The 14151-nt window shown below is 36.1% G+C and overlaps 1 protein-coding gene across 1 annotated transcript in view; it reads left to right on the top strand.

Moving 5' to 3' along the window:
* Window positions 1–14151, top strand: part of TENM3 (teneurin transmembrane protein 3) — a 569896-nt gene that overhangs the window by 320350 nt on the left and 235395 nt on the right. The window lies entirely within an intron of this gene.

Genomic DNA, 14151 nt, shown 5'->3' with positions numbered 1-14151 from the left:
CATGAGGCCATGGCAGCAATTCCTCAGCATGCCTTCTGGGATGTTGCCCCCTGGGGCACACAGAGCTGGCTGGCAGGAGCCAAGCACTATTCCGTGTGCCGTCTGTTGTGACCCACCTTCCCGAATGTGGGATGTGATGGCAGGGGGACACCCCAGGTACCTGTTGCTCTCCATGTGCCTGATAGCCCAGGGAAGGCAATGGGTCTTAACTTGCAAATAAAAATGTATTATAAAATAATGTGCATTTAACATAATTTTGACTTGTGAAAGTTCAAAATTATTTGATGGTAGTTTGAGATTAGAATATCTCTGATTATTTGTTATTACAAAAAGGAAAAATCTACTGTTATCACTATTTAAAACTTTGCAATTATCTTTGATAACTAAGGCTCCCATCCTAAAAACACTTCCACACGTGCTTGGCTTTACACACATGAACATTCCCATTGATTTACGTGATTGCATAAAATATTCATACCTTAACAGAAACTAAAAACAATCTTTATTGAGTTAAGTTGTGAACGTAGACACCATGCTGCAGAAATGATTGATGGTTCTCTTTCCCCATGTAAGAGGCTAACAGAATTTCACAAAATTTGCTCACACACTTATAAATTACTAGAAATAAAGAGCAGAGAGTGAAACCTTAAAATGATAAATAATACTGACTTTAAGGGGGGGATGCTGTTCTCCTATATTTCGCCACATATATACATATAAGTAAAAGAGATGTTTCTTTGTGTAAATATGTTTTAAACTGTAATTGCATATAAAACCATTCAAAACAGATTTTTCATTGTTGCGTGACTCCTCTATCTTAGAAAAATTTTGTCAAGGACAACAATGGGAATGAGGTTAATTTAAAACTGTGATGTATTCTATCTTTCTAATTATTCCCCTGATGAGATAATCTGTTAATATCCCTAGAAGTAGTCATGGGGTAGAGTTGAGCAGGAATTTTCCAGCAAAACAGTTTTGTCAGTAGAATGCCGATTCATCAAACCTAACATGTTTTGCGGAAACATTACCGGTTTGATGCACATTAGTTGATGAACCACAGGCAGGTTTCAAACTGCCTGGTTTTCTGCCTGTTCTCCTGGTGGGTTGTTCTGGAACCTGCAATTCCAGGGTCTATGGCTCTGAGACAGCCCCACCATGAGGATGCTCCAGGACTGCAGACTCGGGCCTTCTAGGGTCTGTGGCTCTGGGGCAACCTTACCATGCAGACTTTCACAAGCCCACAGACCTTGGGCTTCCAGGGTCACAGCTCTAACAATCCCAACAAGAACCCCAGGGCTTTCAGGCTCCTTGCCACAGAGCTGGGAGACTCGGCTCTAACCAGGACTCAGATCCTTGCTCAATGACAGGGAGCCCTGAAACACTGAGAACCACAGCTGAAGTTGCTCTCAAAGCTCCCTGCTGAGAAAAATCTCTCAAGGGTTCTAGGCTTCTTGCTGTGAAGTCAGGAACCTGGAAGCCTTATGACAGACTTCCAGAGTCTGGGACAACTCTGCTATGGAGACTGCCCCAGGCTGGGGACCCTAGGGCTTCCAGCCTCCCAGGTCAGCTGACTGCCTCTCCCCACCCCCCAAGTCTAATGAACTGTCCCAGAAGTTGGCAGCCCTGTTCCCCAGCGCAAGGCAATTGATATGGCAGGACTGCCCTGGAGCTGCAGACCCTGAAAGCCCTGGCAGCTGCTAACTGAAATTGACACGATTATTGTCTGTTTCATTAGTGCCCACTGCTGAATGTTCACTATTATTCAGTGGTGGGAACCAATGAAACAGAGAGAGAGCATGTCTATTTCAGTCAGCAGCTGCTGGTCCCAGGAAGCATATTTCATTTTGGAAACACCAAGTGTCAGTTTTTCCTAAATGTAAATTGTTCATAATTTATGGAATGTGGAAAAATTTGACATGTCAATTTCCCACGAAGTGTAACCAAGTTTTGGCCAGCAAGAAAATCTAGACAGCATTGTCTTTTTGTGATAGGTGTTAGTACAGCTGTAAAACAGCATTTCTTGTGACACACACACACAGAGTTCAAAATGTTGACAGAGAAAACTTGAAAATTGAGATAACTAACTACTCATGGTTACTAGAGAATCATTCACTACAGGAGAAGTGTATCATACTATGTACTGTAAACAGTGTACTTGAGCACTAGAGAGTCTGTTTTTGTTGAGAAGCATCTTCATATTTTATGGACCACATATCCTGCTTTAACTGTTGCATATGTGTTTTACCCTGAGAGAAACTGTTCTTAAATGTTGTATACCATCTTCCTGTATAGCTACAAGTCAACAAATGTGGAATATGTTTGGAGCCATTTTGGTAACCTCCAGTTTTTCTTTTTTCTCATTTTGTTTTGTTTTCCTTAGTCTTCTTTATCCTCACCAATGAGATTATTAATGATCAGGGTATTCCCATATCACCCCAATAATTGACTACCACTGCTCTCTGTTCCTTGGTTATCTTTGAGTTCTCTGCTGGGATAGATCAACATGTAAATCAGGCTCTGTGCCAAAATGTTCCTAATTAAACTGCTACTATGGACAGTTTTATCACTAGTGAATGTGGAGTTTTTACCTGGCAGATGTTTGCTTTATTTTTGTGAATTGATACATGGATTCTTTTTTACTTTTTTCCTAAATTGCATCAGTTTTCAAGTTATGTCTTGTATTCTTTGAAGAAAGATTTATATTTAAATTAGTCATAAGAAATTATAGGAAAGTGGAAAATAAATTCCATAGTTACATCTATTTGACTGATACCCAGTGCTCTACACAACTCCACTGCTCTGTTGATGAAAGTGCCAAATGCAATAGTCACCATTTGCCGAGATACTATACTAAAGTGGTCAAAGTGCCTACTGTACAATACCATGATGTGGTACCTGTTTGGCAGATACTGATAGACTGTATATCCTGAGATCTTATCAATATCAGTTGAATTTAATAGAATGCAATAGCATAGCAGGTGCACTGGGAGACTGGCAGCAAAGGCGTTAAAAAAAACTCTTTTACAGATTCATTTTAGCAAGGTTCTGGGATAAATTCAATTCTTGTCTACATGGCGACATCCAAGAAAGTTCATCTGAATTAATTAAAAATGTGAACTTGAAGTGGATTAGATAAACTGTATGAAACTCCTGTGTGAACACTCTCATTCAGAATTAAAGTATCCTTAGTTTATTTTAATTCCGTTCCAAAATGAATTAAACTAAGCTATGGTCACTTAACTGCATCAACACAGGGATTTAATGAGGTTTAATTAATCCACTTCAAATTCACATTTTTAAATAATTCAGATTAATATTCCTGGATGCTCCCACATAGACAAACTTTATTGGAATGGAAATATAGTGACATCTCTGAAGAAGGCATTATTGTTGGTATAAGGTTGTTATACTTTACCTTTTAACCTATTACTATTTATCATGTTCTATTAGTGATCTTCAGCAAGTAATTCCTTTTTGATAACACTTGAAATGGTTAGTTTTATAGATAAATAGCCTGCAGTGTCTAAAAATACAGGTTGGGTTAGCTGAGATTAGTTAAAATACAGTAGATTGAGGTAACATCTTCTTGAGTGTAGTTATGACCACTGTAATGAGATATACACAAAATTGTATTTCAGTTGAGAAAACAATCCATAATTTATAGATTGCCTTAAAAATTGAAGTACAAAGTCAATTAGAGGCAATTATGGTGCTATCTTTACTGAAGTAGTTATATCTTTTGGGAAAGCTAAGGTAATGCCCAAGTCAGTCAGAGAAAGCATTTGTCTTTGTTTTCTTGTTTTGCCACCACAGAATTCTTACAAATGATTTAGGTGAGAATCGTAGATCACCTGAAGCCTGGAAAATTTTAAAAGGAATCTTAGTTTTTCTGCACCCTCACTTTTCTTCACATTGTAGGAAAGGGTACACTTAAAAAAATTAGGAATAGAACAAGCAGCTCAAGCAGTCAATGCATTAATTCCCTCAGTTAAGGTTTGGTTTAATCTAAATAATCCAAAGAAATCTTAAATGCCCTCTGATTTTACTCTTAAACTAAACATGTTTTAGTATTGTCTGAAATATTCATTTCCTAACACAAATTCTTCATAACATAATAAACATTACCAGTAGATGTTATAACAAGTTTTGTCGTATTTAGTGTAATGCCTGAGAAGCAAATAAGGATGACAGAATGAAATAGTTGACTCTTTCCTGCAGTTGTGTTAGGAGTATAGCCATGAAATGAGATGCTGGATTTTAGGGTACAAAAATGACCTTTTGAAGCTAAAATACCCATGTTCTTAAGGACTGGTAGTAAGTTCAGTGACCCACAGAGGGCAACATTCAGTTAATGGCATATAACTTTTTTTTTTGCGTGTGATACCTTTTTCATTTTTTAAAACTTCTGAAGCACTTTTTTAGCATATTATGCATAGCATGTGTTTCATATTGTGGAATTGGCTGTAATATGCATTTTGAGCTATTCCCCTTATCCAGAAAAACCTGCTGTCAATCATGATATATTCAAAGAAGGAAAACCACAGTAAACAAGTTGCTTGAGTAATATTACAAAGTGTAATCCTTTTATATATATTTAGGATTTCATTTTGCTAGAAAGCTTTCACTGTGTGATCATGTGCCATTGACAAAAGCTACTTGTAACAATTCAGATCATGCTTTCTGCTTTATGAAATGGGATTGTAAAAATCCTCTAAAAATGACATCCAAAATAGCATTAAAACACAATTTCCCTTTGATAAGATTTTAAGGCACTCATATGAAAAGTGACACCACTTTGAGTCATTCTGTGTCAGCATTATGCAATGTTGTGTTGCTCATAAGTGACATTAATCTATTAAGGGTATGAGGGTCATTTATTTTTCTCATGAAGTCCTTAAATACTATTATTGATTTCTGTTCAATCACTCAAGTTTTGCCAGCATTGAGCATTAGCATCTTTAGATATGCTAATAGTGCTTCTTTTAATATTGTGTATGTTGCTCAAACAGCAAATATTACCATAATAAACACAAAATAAACAGATTTTAATGGACATTTGAAATATAAAGTAGCTTAAGGAAAATATCCAGTAATGTGATGATGATCACTTGTTACCTGAGAATATTGGATTTTAAAATACGAGTTTAAGTGACATTGATTTTTTTTTTTAAATCAATAAGCGGCCATCTTCAACACATTTGTTTCTTTTTGCTAAGCATACAAAATAAAAACAATCAGTAGTTTTTGGACTGTTTTCTCTTCTATTACTTTATGATAAACATGTTTAAAAAATTTAAGTGGGTGTGAACAAAGAATATTATAATTATATCATGATTATTTAGCAGAAAATAGATTTGGCTTTTAAATAGGTATAGTGATGATCATATACTGGATTATAACAATGTATTTTTTACATGCTTTTACTTTCACTTCATATATTATTGTATTTGGGGACTTCATGATTTCATCTGAGTCATTTAGGACCATATAAGTGGATGGACTTTAGGCAAACAGGGCTGCATCCTTGCCTTTTGTTTCATGTGTGCAATCCTATTGACTTCAGTTTGGAAAGTGTAATATATATATATGTCCTCAGTTTGAAAATCTACTGTTAATTTAATGAGGAAATTATACTTTTTCCAAGTAATGCCTTAAAAGATAACTGTACAATTGCAATCAGCTATTAGCTTTCATAATGTTAAGATATTGTAATTACCTTTCTCCTTACCTTTTTAAGATTCTTTTTTTTCTTCTCTGCACATAAATGATTTATCAAGGTGAATTGTCAGCTTTGCCCTAGACTTAGCAAAAGCAGACCAGTATATTTATCTCCACTGCTAAAATGTTCAGTTTTCACAACCTACTAGTGAATTACATCCTGCTGAGGAATAGCTCTCTGTTTTTGTGGGTATCTTTTCTAGGACCCCAGAGGGCCTCTGACAGACCTTGTAGGACAGGGTTGTCCATCCTGGTCTCAAATGGCAAATGATGCCAAGTAGTAGCAAGTTTATTGCAGAGTCTCTGGAGAAGCTGTTGTGCGCTCAGCATTTTTCATAGGTTGCTTGTCTGATTCATTGAAGGAAACCTGAGCAAAACTGTGTTATTAATGAATTATGACAAGCTTTTTGCCTATCAGGCAGAGAGGTTCCAGCTATCCCTTCGTAAGACAAAAACTTAATGGAAGATGCTCAGATGGGCAAGCTCTCTGATGATACTCCTTAAAGTGCTCATCCCATTCTGATGCGAATATTCAGAGAGCCGTGAAGCTGCAAGTGGCAGCATTTAATATCTTCTCTCTCATAATGCCTGAATAATTTTCCAGAGACTGATCGCTGCAGCTGCTGTGAACATGATTATTTGTTTATTTTTCACCTTGGTCCTGGTGGAATGCTGACCTAGCTAATCTGCAGCACACATAGGAAAAATGTTTTCATATTCATAGCTCTCTTGCATTCTTTTGACTATAAAAGAAGAAGTCAAAGCTTGCGAGAAGCCATTTAAACCATACAGAGTTAAAGGAGCTGATTCTTGTAGCATCTTTTTGAGAGGAAAACTGAACCATATTAATGAAGAATTTGGAGAAAGAGAGGAGGAAGCTGCTGTCTTATGTTTTTTTTAATGGATGATTGTGAGAGGCAAGGAGATGGCATGGGCTGTCGGGGTGAGTTATAGAATGCGTTTTGTGATCTCCCTCTGGTAGTGCTGCTCATTATGTTAAACAGGGAAGCTTTTAAGCCACTGTAGTTTTCATTTTATGTGCATTGGCCTTCATTTGCTGAAATGCTTCAAGTTCACTATGCTAAAGTCATTTTGAAAACAGGATGTAATTACAAAGGTTTCTTATGCTTACCAACAGCTTTTTTGGAACAGTGTAATTATCATTACTTGTGGATACTGTAAATTGAATATCCCTTCCCTAATTACATTAAACTCAAGGGTTAGCTGCTTAAGCATCCAAATAAGAAAAGTTCACCCTACATTATAAATACTAGAATTGTTCTCTTAGTTAGACTGACCTTTGAAGCTAAGCATTTTACATGATCATGTCAGGTGTACATTATAAAGATAGCTTGTAATTAGATCTGTAATGAGGAACCAAGTTATAATGGCTTTTTGAGAAAGTTAATTTATTCTGCATTTTCTTACTGCATGATAGAATTTAAGTTTCAGTTTGTGTATGTCAGGGCCTTTTTGAAGGGGCCAGTCACACTGTTCTTAGTTTACCCGTGTCCTGCCAATGGTTTGAAGTGGTTTAATATTACACCACAGCCTAATGGAAGATCCTATAAATGTAATGAATTAGTCCTGCCCTTTTAAACAAGGGTAATTTATCTAGGGGCCATGGGCTTTCTGTGATTTATTCTCCCTCCTCCCCCATTTCTCTTCAATACATAAAAAGCAACATTCTTTGTAGTTTAGCAACATAAGTGTAGTTAGTTTTTCTTGGACAGATAAAAATGAATGCCTACAGACACTTTTAAACAAGAACTCTTTCGGTGTGTATAGACGAAAAGCAGACTTTAATTAGTTTATGTGTCTGCCTTGGTTTAATATTTGCTGTCCATTCAGCTCTAATGATTGTGTGCATTGTTGTCCAAAAACTAAGGTTGTTCCTGTGAAAAATTCGGTTGATTTCCACCTTTTACAGTCATTATAAATTTTAGTGCTGTGCCTAGCTACCAACTGATATTTATTTTGTTTTCATCATTTGACCTTAATTAAAATCACCCCATTTATTCTCTGTGGAAGCCTTTTTGTTAGGTTCTGGGAAAATAGTCACACCTATTTGGATGGGACAAACTGAGGCACATGCATTAGAAAGGGAGAGAAATTCCTACTATAGATAAATGGTGAATTGTGATTACAATTTTTGCAATTGCAATTTTTGTGGTTTTATCATCACATTTTCCTATTTTGTTTTGTTCTATCTTTTTTTGTTTGTTTGTTTGTTTCATTTGCTGTTGTGTGAAAGACTCACACAAACAGCAGGGAAATGGAATAACTCACTATTCAGAAGAAACAGTTTTTAAAAAAACTGGCAAAAAGAGAGAGGAATAATCTGTCAGTTGTAGGAATCTTAAATGTTACTTGAAACAATAGTAGGTAAAAATGTTCAGACAGGCGTGTGATTGTTAAATTGACAGTTTCCTTTTAATGAAAGACATGTGGCCACCATCAGTAATTATCAACCTTAAATTACTTTAGCCAAGTTCCTCGTTAGTGAATAATGCATGAGGGTCAGAATCATGCCTGGTTGGTGAGTGAAGTTCTGTAAGACTTTTGTGTCCCAGGGTGTACTCACTTGAATAAGAATGATACAGCAAGGAGAGCCAGAATAAACTTTTGAGCCTGGTCAAGATAGCGGTTCATTACTGCCCTGAGCTCTCAGCTAATGGAAAGTAAGGAAAAGTTTATGGGTACTCACAGCACTAATGTGGTTAAAGGTATGTGAGTGTTTGCATTATAAATTCAGATTCTGATTAATTGATTTTAATTCATACTGGGTGAAACTTGACATCCATCACCTTTTCCTCTTCTCTTTTTCCAAAAACTATTGCTGTTTTCATTAGAAAGATAAAGCCTGAATCTATAATACTAAACCAAGACCCCAATCCTTTTTCTTTAGGAAAGTCTCTTTGCCGCTATAAAGCACTCAGGATCAAAAACTCCTGGGCCCCTCTGAATTTTTATGCAATTCTGGAAGCAACCTTTCCCCCAGGGTTTTGGGAAATCATAGATGTGGTTTGTTCCAGGGATTTCTGTTGAAGGAAGCTCCATTTACTGAATCTTGTGGGCATGATAGAGGAGCATCTACTCTTCCCTTGTCTGCTCTCTGAGGAAATGGGGGTTGTCTCTTTGCCATTTCAGAATATGGAGATGTAGAAACTAGCAGCTTCCATCTACCAAGTTCATTCTGCTCAGTGTTCCTTTTCAATCATCAGTAGCAGAGATGATTGGCTCTCTATTTTATCTATCCTCGTAATTCAGTGGCTGTAAGTATGGTTCCCCGCAGACATGCCACTCAGTACGATTCGTCCCAGAACTGACAAGGCAGCAGCTGTACCACTGCTAATCACAGCTTTCTCACACTGCAAGCATGAACAATGAGAACTATTATTATTTATATTATAGTGTTGCCCAAAAAGTATTAGGTGCTGCATAGACATATAGGAAGAGACAGTTCCTGCTCCAAAGAGTTTGTAATCTGTCAAGACAAAGGCATACAGCAGTGAGGCAAAGTCATGGGTCCTGATAGGTAAGCATCTTGTTAACCTCTTTCCTGCCCAATAAAACTTAAAACCACATGGAGCTAAGTGTAAATATTCTGATTGTTTTATGTGATGGTGCTGATATGAATTTCTTAGAGTGATTTGAATATGATGAGAGTAGAGGCTTAATAAGTACATTTTGCAAGTTCATTCCAAGCATGGAAGAAGGCCTAGAAACTTTTGTAAGAAAAGGAGATGAAAGAGCTATTGAGGCTGGCATCATTGATTCTGTTAGAAAAGGAGGCATGACATGAAAAGTAACCGGGTAATTATGTGTTGTCTGAGGTACAATCCTGAAGGAGAGGAAATATGTTTGAATATAATTCATTGTGCAATGAGGAGCTAACTCAAAAAAGGGAGTGACATGGCTAAAATGCTGGCTGAAAAATATGGTTTTGGATGCAATACTGTAGACAGGTTAGGAGATGAGGGAGGTGAGAATTTAAAAATAAACTGGCAGGAAGGGATTGAAGTAGCCAAGATGAGAGATAGGGTATGCATGATAAGGCCATTTGGAGAGAAAGGAGCAGATTTTGACATGATTTGGCCATGATCTGCATGTGTGGGGAGAAGAAAAGAGGAGTTGGGTCTCCTAGGTTATGGGTTACGGTGGTGGGGAGGCTGGTCAACACCTGGTAGAGGTGTTGATCAATAAAGGGAATGAAAAAATATGAGATGTTTTAATCCATGTTAATATACCTAATAATAAATTATGAGTGTTGTCAAGCATTGTATCACAAGCTTGAAAGGTACTCTGAGTCTCTCCAAGGCTAGAGTGTAGGCTTTGTTAGTCTATGCATGCTCCTTTTTTATTAGACATATTAGCCTCTTTCTATATAGTAGCCACTCATACTTCCTTGTAATTGCTATGGTATAACATCTTAGCTGGAAGTACTACTGCAATAGAAAATTGCTAAAGATGAAGAGGCATTTCTGTGTCTTCTTGAGGCTGTCTTGGGGATGAGCTCGTACAGACTGTTATGGATAAACAGGAAATGAGCATAAAAGCAATGACTGTAGCATTATTTTAATACTGAACAATATACCAAGTATAGTTAGAACAGATACCGCTTAATCTGTTTACAGTAGCTCTTGTGATTTAACTGTTTCACAATTTAAGGTGCTATATCTTCATTGATGACCTAGAGACGATTTGATACAAGGCTTTTTGAGGAAATCATTAGTATAGTGACCAATGTAGTGCAATCTACCCCTGCAAAAGAAAAGAGTTTTTAAGTGAAACAGATTATGTAGAAAACAGACAACAATAATAATGCTGAATAACTCAATCACATCATGCATTACTGTGTTTATAATGAATATCTGGTATCTCTGCTAATTACCCACTTACTTTTTCTTTTCTAAATGAATAGGTTATTTCACTTGTAAATAAATGTGTTACCTACATTTTATTTTTTTCTTTCTAATGGAATTCTATATGAAGTATTTTTATATACTTAAAACATAGTTGATTTCAAAAGACTTTGAATATTATCATTTTATATCACAATCTTTGAAATTATATCTGATCCAAAAGAGCAGTTGCAGTATTTATTAACTTTTCCTGAGAGTTTACATAGCAAGAATATTAACTGCTTTATCATTTCATTCAGAAGAATTTTGTAGATTGTTTTTATTACTCTGTTCCTGCTCATCTCAATACACACAGTTTCAGCAACAGTCAGACAAAGGTTTTCATATTAGAATTGCATTGGTTGACATTCTATTCTCTTTGCCAGGATTTGACATATAATTATTCAGTGAATTGTTTCTCATGTGGTATACAAAATTCTGAGTAAAAATTGACCTACCAGTTATATCCATTTGCAATAGTATCTTTGGAAAGATTTTATTTTAAGTTTGTAACAATTATTTAGACTACCATTACATCAAAGATTATAAATACACAAACTAAGAAAAAGAATGAGTCTCAAATAACTCTACATTTACTTGTTTCTGGTTGGTTAAGACTACTATTGTCTTTATCTCTCCTTTTTGATACTACAGACCTTTTATAATATGTAAGATTAGATCAAATACTCATGCCAGTGATAGGAACTGTATGAGAACCTAGATAGATACCATATGATGTTTTTAGACCCATGAAATACCAGGGCACAAAAGGATGAATTAAATATAGTCATCTTCAGCTCTGCATTTCCTTACTTTTGTTAGTTTGTATCATACATTTTATATAGTCTGTTTCTTTTGAGACAGAATCTGTTTGGCTTTCCTCTAAGTATTTCTGCTAAATCCTGTGCAGTAGCATAGCCCTAAGGAACTGAATGTATTATCTAAAATTGGTTACTTTTGGTTACTTATAAAATTGGTTACTTACATCCATGTGGACAGAATCAGGCCTTTAACTGGCTTTTTCTAAGGGTTACTCTCTCATAATCCATTGCATTAAATCTCTGTGTAAATCATATGAGTCTTAATGTTAATGTGATCTTGTCTAAGAAGCTGTTAAAACTGTGAGTATTCTGTACAAAGGAAGAGGAGAACAGAATAAGTTTGCTTCTTATTTATCAGTGTGTGCTCCAGTAGATGCTTTGGCAGTGGAGATTTATGAAAGATAATTTGGGGAAAGGGATAATCTTGGAGAGCATGTATAATAAAGTATATGGGGAATTTTTAGTCTTGCAGCATATTCTTTCCAGACCTTTTTGTGTAGTAATTGGTTTTTATCCAGCAGGTTTTAACAGGTATTGAGAGCTGCATCTTGAAAGCATAATGCTACAACATTCATATTTTTTTTCAGAAACTCACAGGCTCATAAGGGATGGCTTCAACCGTTTAGATTAAGAGTGGTTGCCTTCGAATTTGCAGAGTAGTCAGATGGGATTGTGCTTTCATGGTTCAAACAGATGGGAAAACCTCTATCTGTTGATCTATTCGGATGGCCTTGTTGGCATTTCTGTCATCCCTGGATGTAAGATCAGGGATTTTAAAAGTTATTGTGTAAAAGGTTGCCCTTGGTTTCAGACATGCGTGAATGGTAAAAAAAAAAAAAAAAAATTCTGGGAATTTTTAAAACTTTTTTGGGGAGACTAAAATTTGTCCTGGGTCCAGCCTCTTATGTATCTTCCATTTTAGATTAGACCTGTTAAGAGTAACTCTTATGGCTTATTTATTTTTTTCATTACTCTAAAGTAGTCAGGTTGGCAAAGAATTAAAGATGACTGTTTTATTATTACGGGAGTTTATAGTTAACGTTTCAAGGAACTTTCATTATGACCCTCTTTGTTCGCTAGCTCATGACTTGCTGAATACTTCCTTTGGATTGACATTTTTCATGTTTGGTCTAAAGCTAAAAGAGATTATTTTTGAAATTCCATTCAGCCTTTTTTGGGTTTGGTGAGTGAGTGTGGGGGCTTTTATTTATTTTTAAAATAATTCAGTCTACATTTTTATTCTTTTTTCATTTAAATGGATAACTCAATACCAGCTGAATTTTAAAATTTCAAATTTCACATGCTATTCAGATACTGTGAAGTCTGAGTTTAAATGAAAAACAGTTTATAAAATTAAAAGCAATCTAACAGGTTTTGGACAAAGTCAAAATGTTTTCTGTTTTAAGTTGCATAATTGCCTACAGTGGAATGGAGGTGTTTTTTAAAAAATGTGTAACTGCATAGTTCATTAGAGGTACATCAGGAATTTCCTCTCAATGAAAATAGTCTATTGACCATAAATTTAGTGTTTAGAGGAAAACTAAAAACCAGATTTTTAAGTGTTCACCTCCCATAGGCACCCTAAATGTAGAGGCCAGATTTTCAGAGATGCTCAGCACCTGTCAGCTTCTATTGCTCTGAGTTTGCTTAAAGATACCTAAATAGGACTGTGTGTTTTTTGAAAATTTGATCCTAACATATCACCTCCAGTCCTCTTAAATGTTGCTGTTTTCTTTGATGATTCAGTGATAAGCCTACCTTGGTGATCATGTTGTGGACTTTCATTTAAGCAGTCCAGATTCCAGCCTGAAGTGTTATATTTGTTTCACATATAGGAGCATTTTCTCTACATGGGCAAAGCTGATAAGGTTGTGTTCCAGCAGAGAAATAAATTACATGCCAGCTATGTTCTGTTGCTCATAAGGGTTCTGCTATGTGAGACAACAGTCCATAATTTTCTGTTAATTCTCTAATTCCCCCTCAAACAACTTCATTAATATAGAGCTGTGTTTGGAAACATATTATACGTTTAAAGAAAAGAGTACTAATAAGAACAGTTGTTGGTTTGTTGTTTTTTTGGGGACAGGCCAGAGGGTGGGGTAGGGAAGGACCTTTGAAAGTCAAGAGATTAAGAGCTAAGATCCCAGAAATAATGTTAACTCTGAAACGTATCTCCACCCACACGTACCAGAAACACTAACCATTTCCTTCATGAAGTTTATTTGCATTTTTCAGAATTACACCAGCTCAGTGTTTCATTACTGACAGTGCTATTTTTCTGATGGTTTATTGTGTGTTTCCTGAGGGTTATAAAGTCCATTAATTTGTAACTGCTAAGGGGGCGTTTATTTATTATTTGGGTATATGGTACAAGGAAGTCTTTGACCAGACCAGCTCTCTGGACCATAGCATGAGGATGGGATGTGGGAGGGTCAGGTCTGTGGACAATATATGGTAACTGGATAGGTCAAGGTTAATAAACCATTTGTGGTCATTAAAGGTCCCATGGCATTTTTTGTAAGAGTAGTGAGTGGGCTTATCTTTAGGGTCCTTGCCACAGTTCAACTTGCTTACTTTAATTCCACCTACAATTTCAGTCTTCATGACTACAGGGTAAACCCCTTGTGGCAGAGACCATGTTCTGTAAAGAGCCAAGCATAATGTCAGTGCTTATAAATCAAACAAGTAATGGTAAATTATATTATTCA

Source organism: Emydura macquarii, unplaced genomic scaffold (genome assembly GCF_026122565.2).
Source record: "Emydura macquarii macquarii isolate MOO-44397 ecotype Brisbane River unplaced genomic scaffold, CSIRO-AGI_Emac_v2 contig_1363, whole genome shotgun sequence".
In the NCBI taxonomy this organism is placed as follows: domain Eukaryota; kingdom Metazoa; phylum Chordata; order Testudines; family Chelidae; genus Emydura; species Emydura macquarii.
This window is presented reverse-complemented; position numbering and strand designations above follow the sequence as displayed.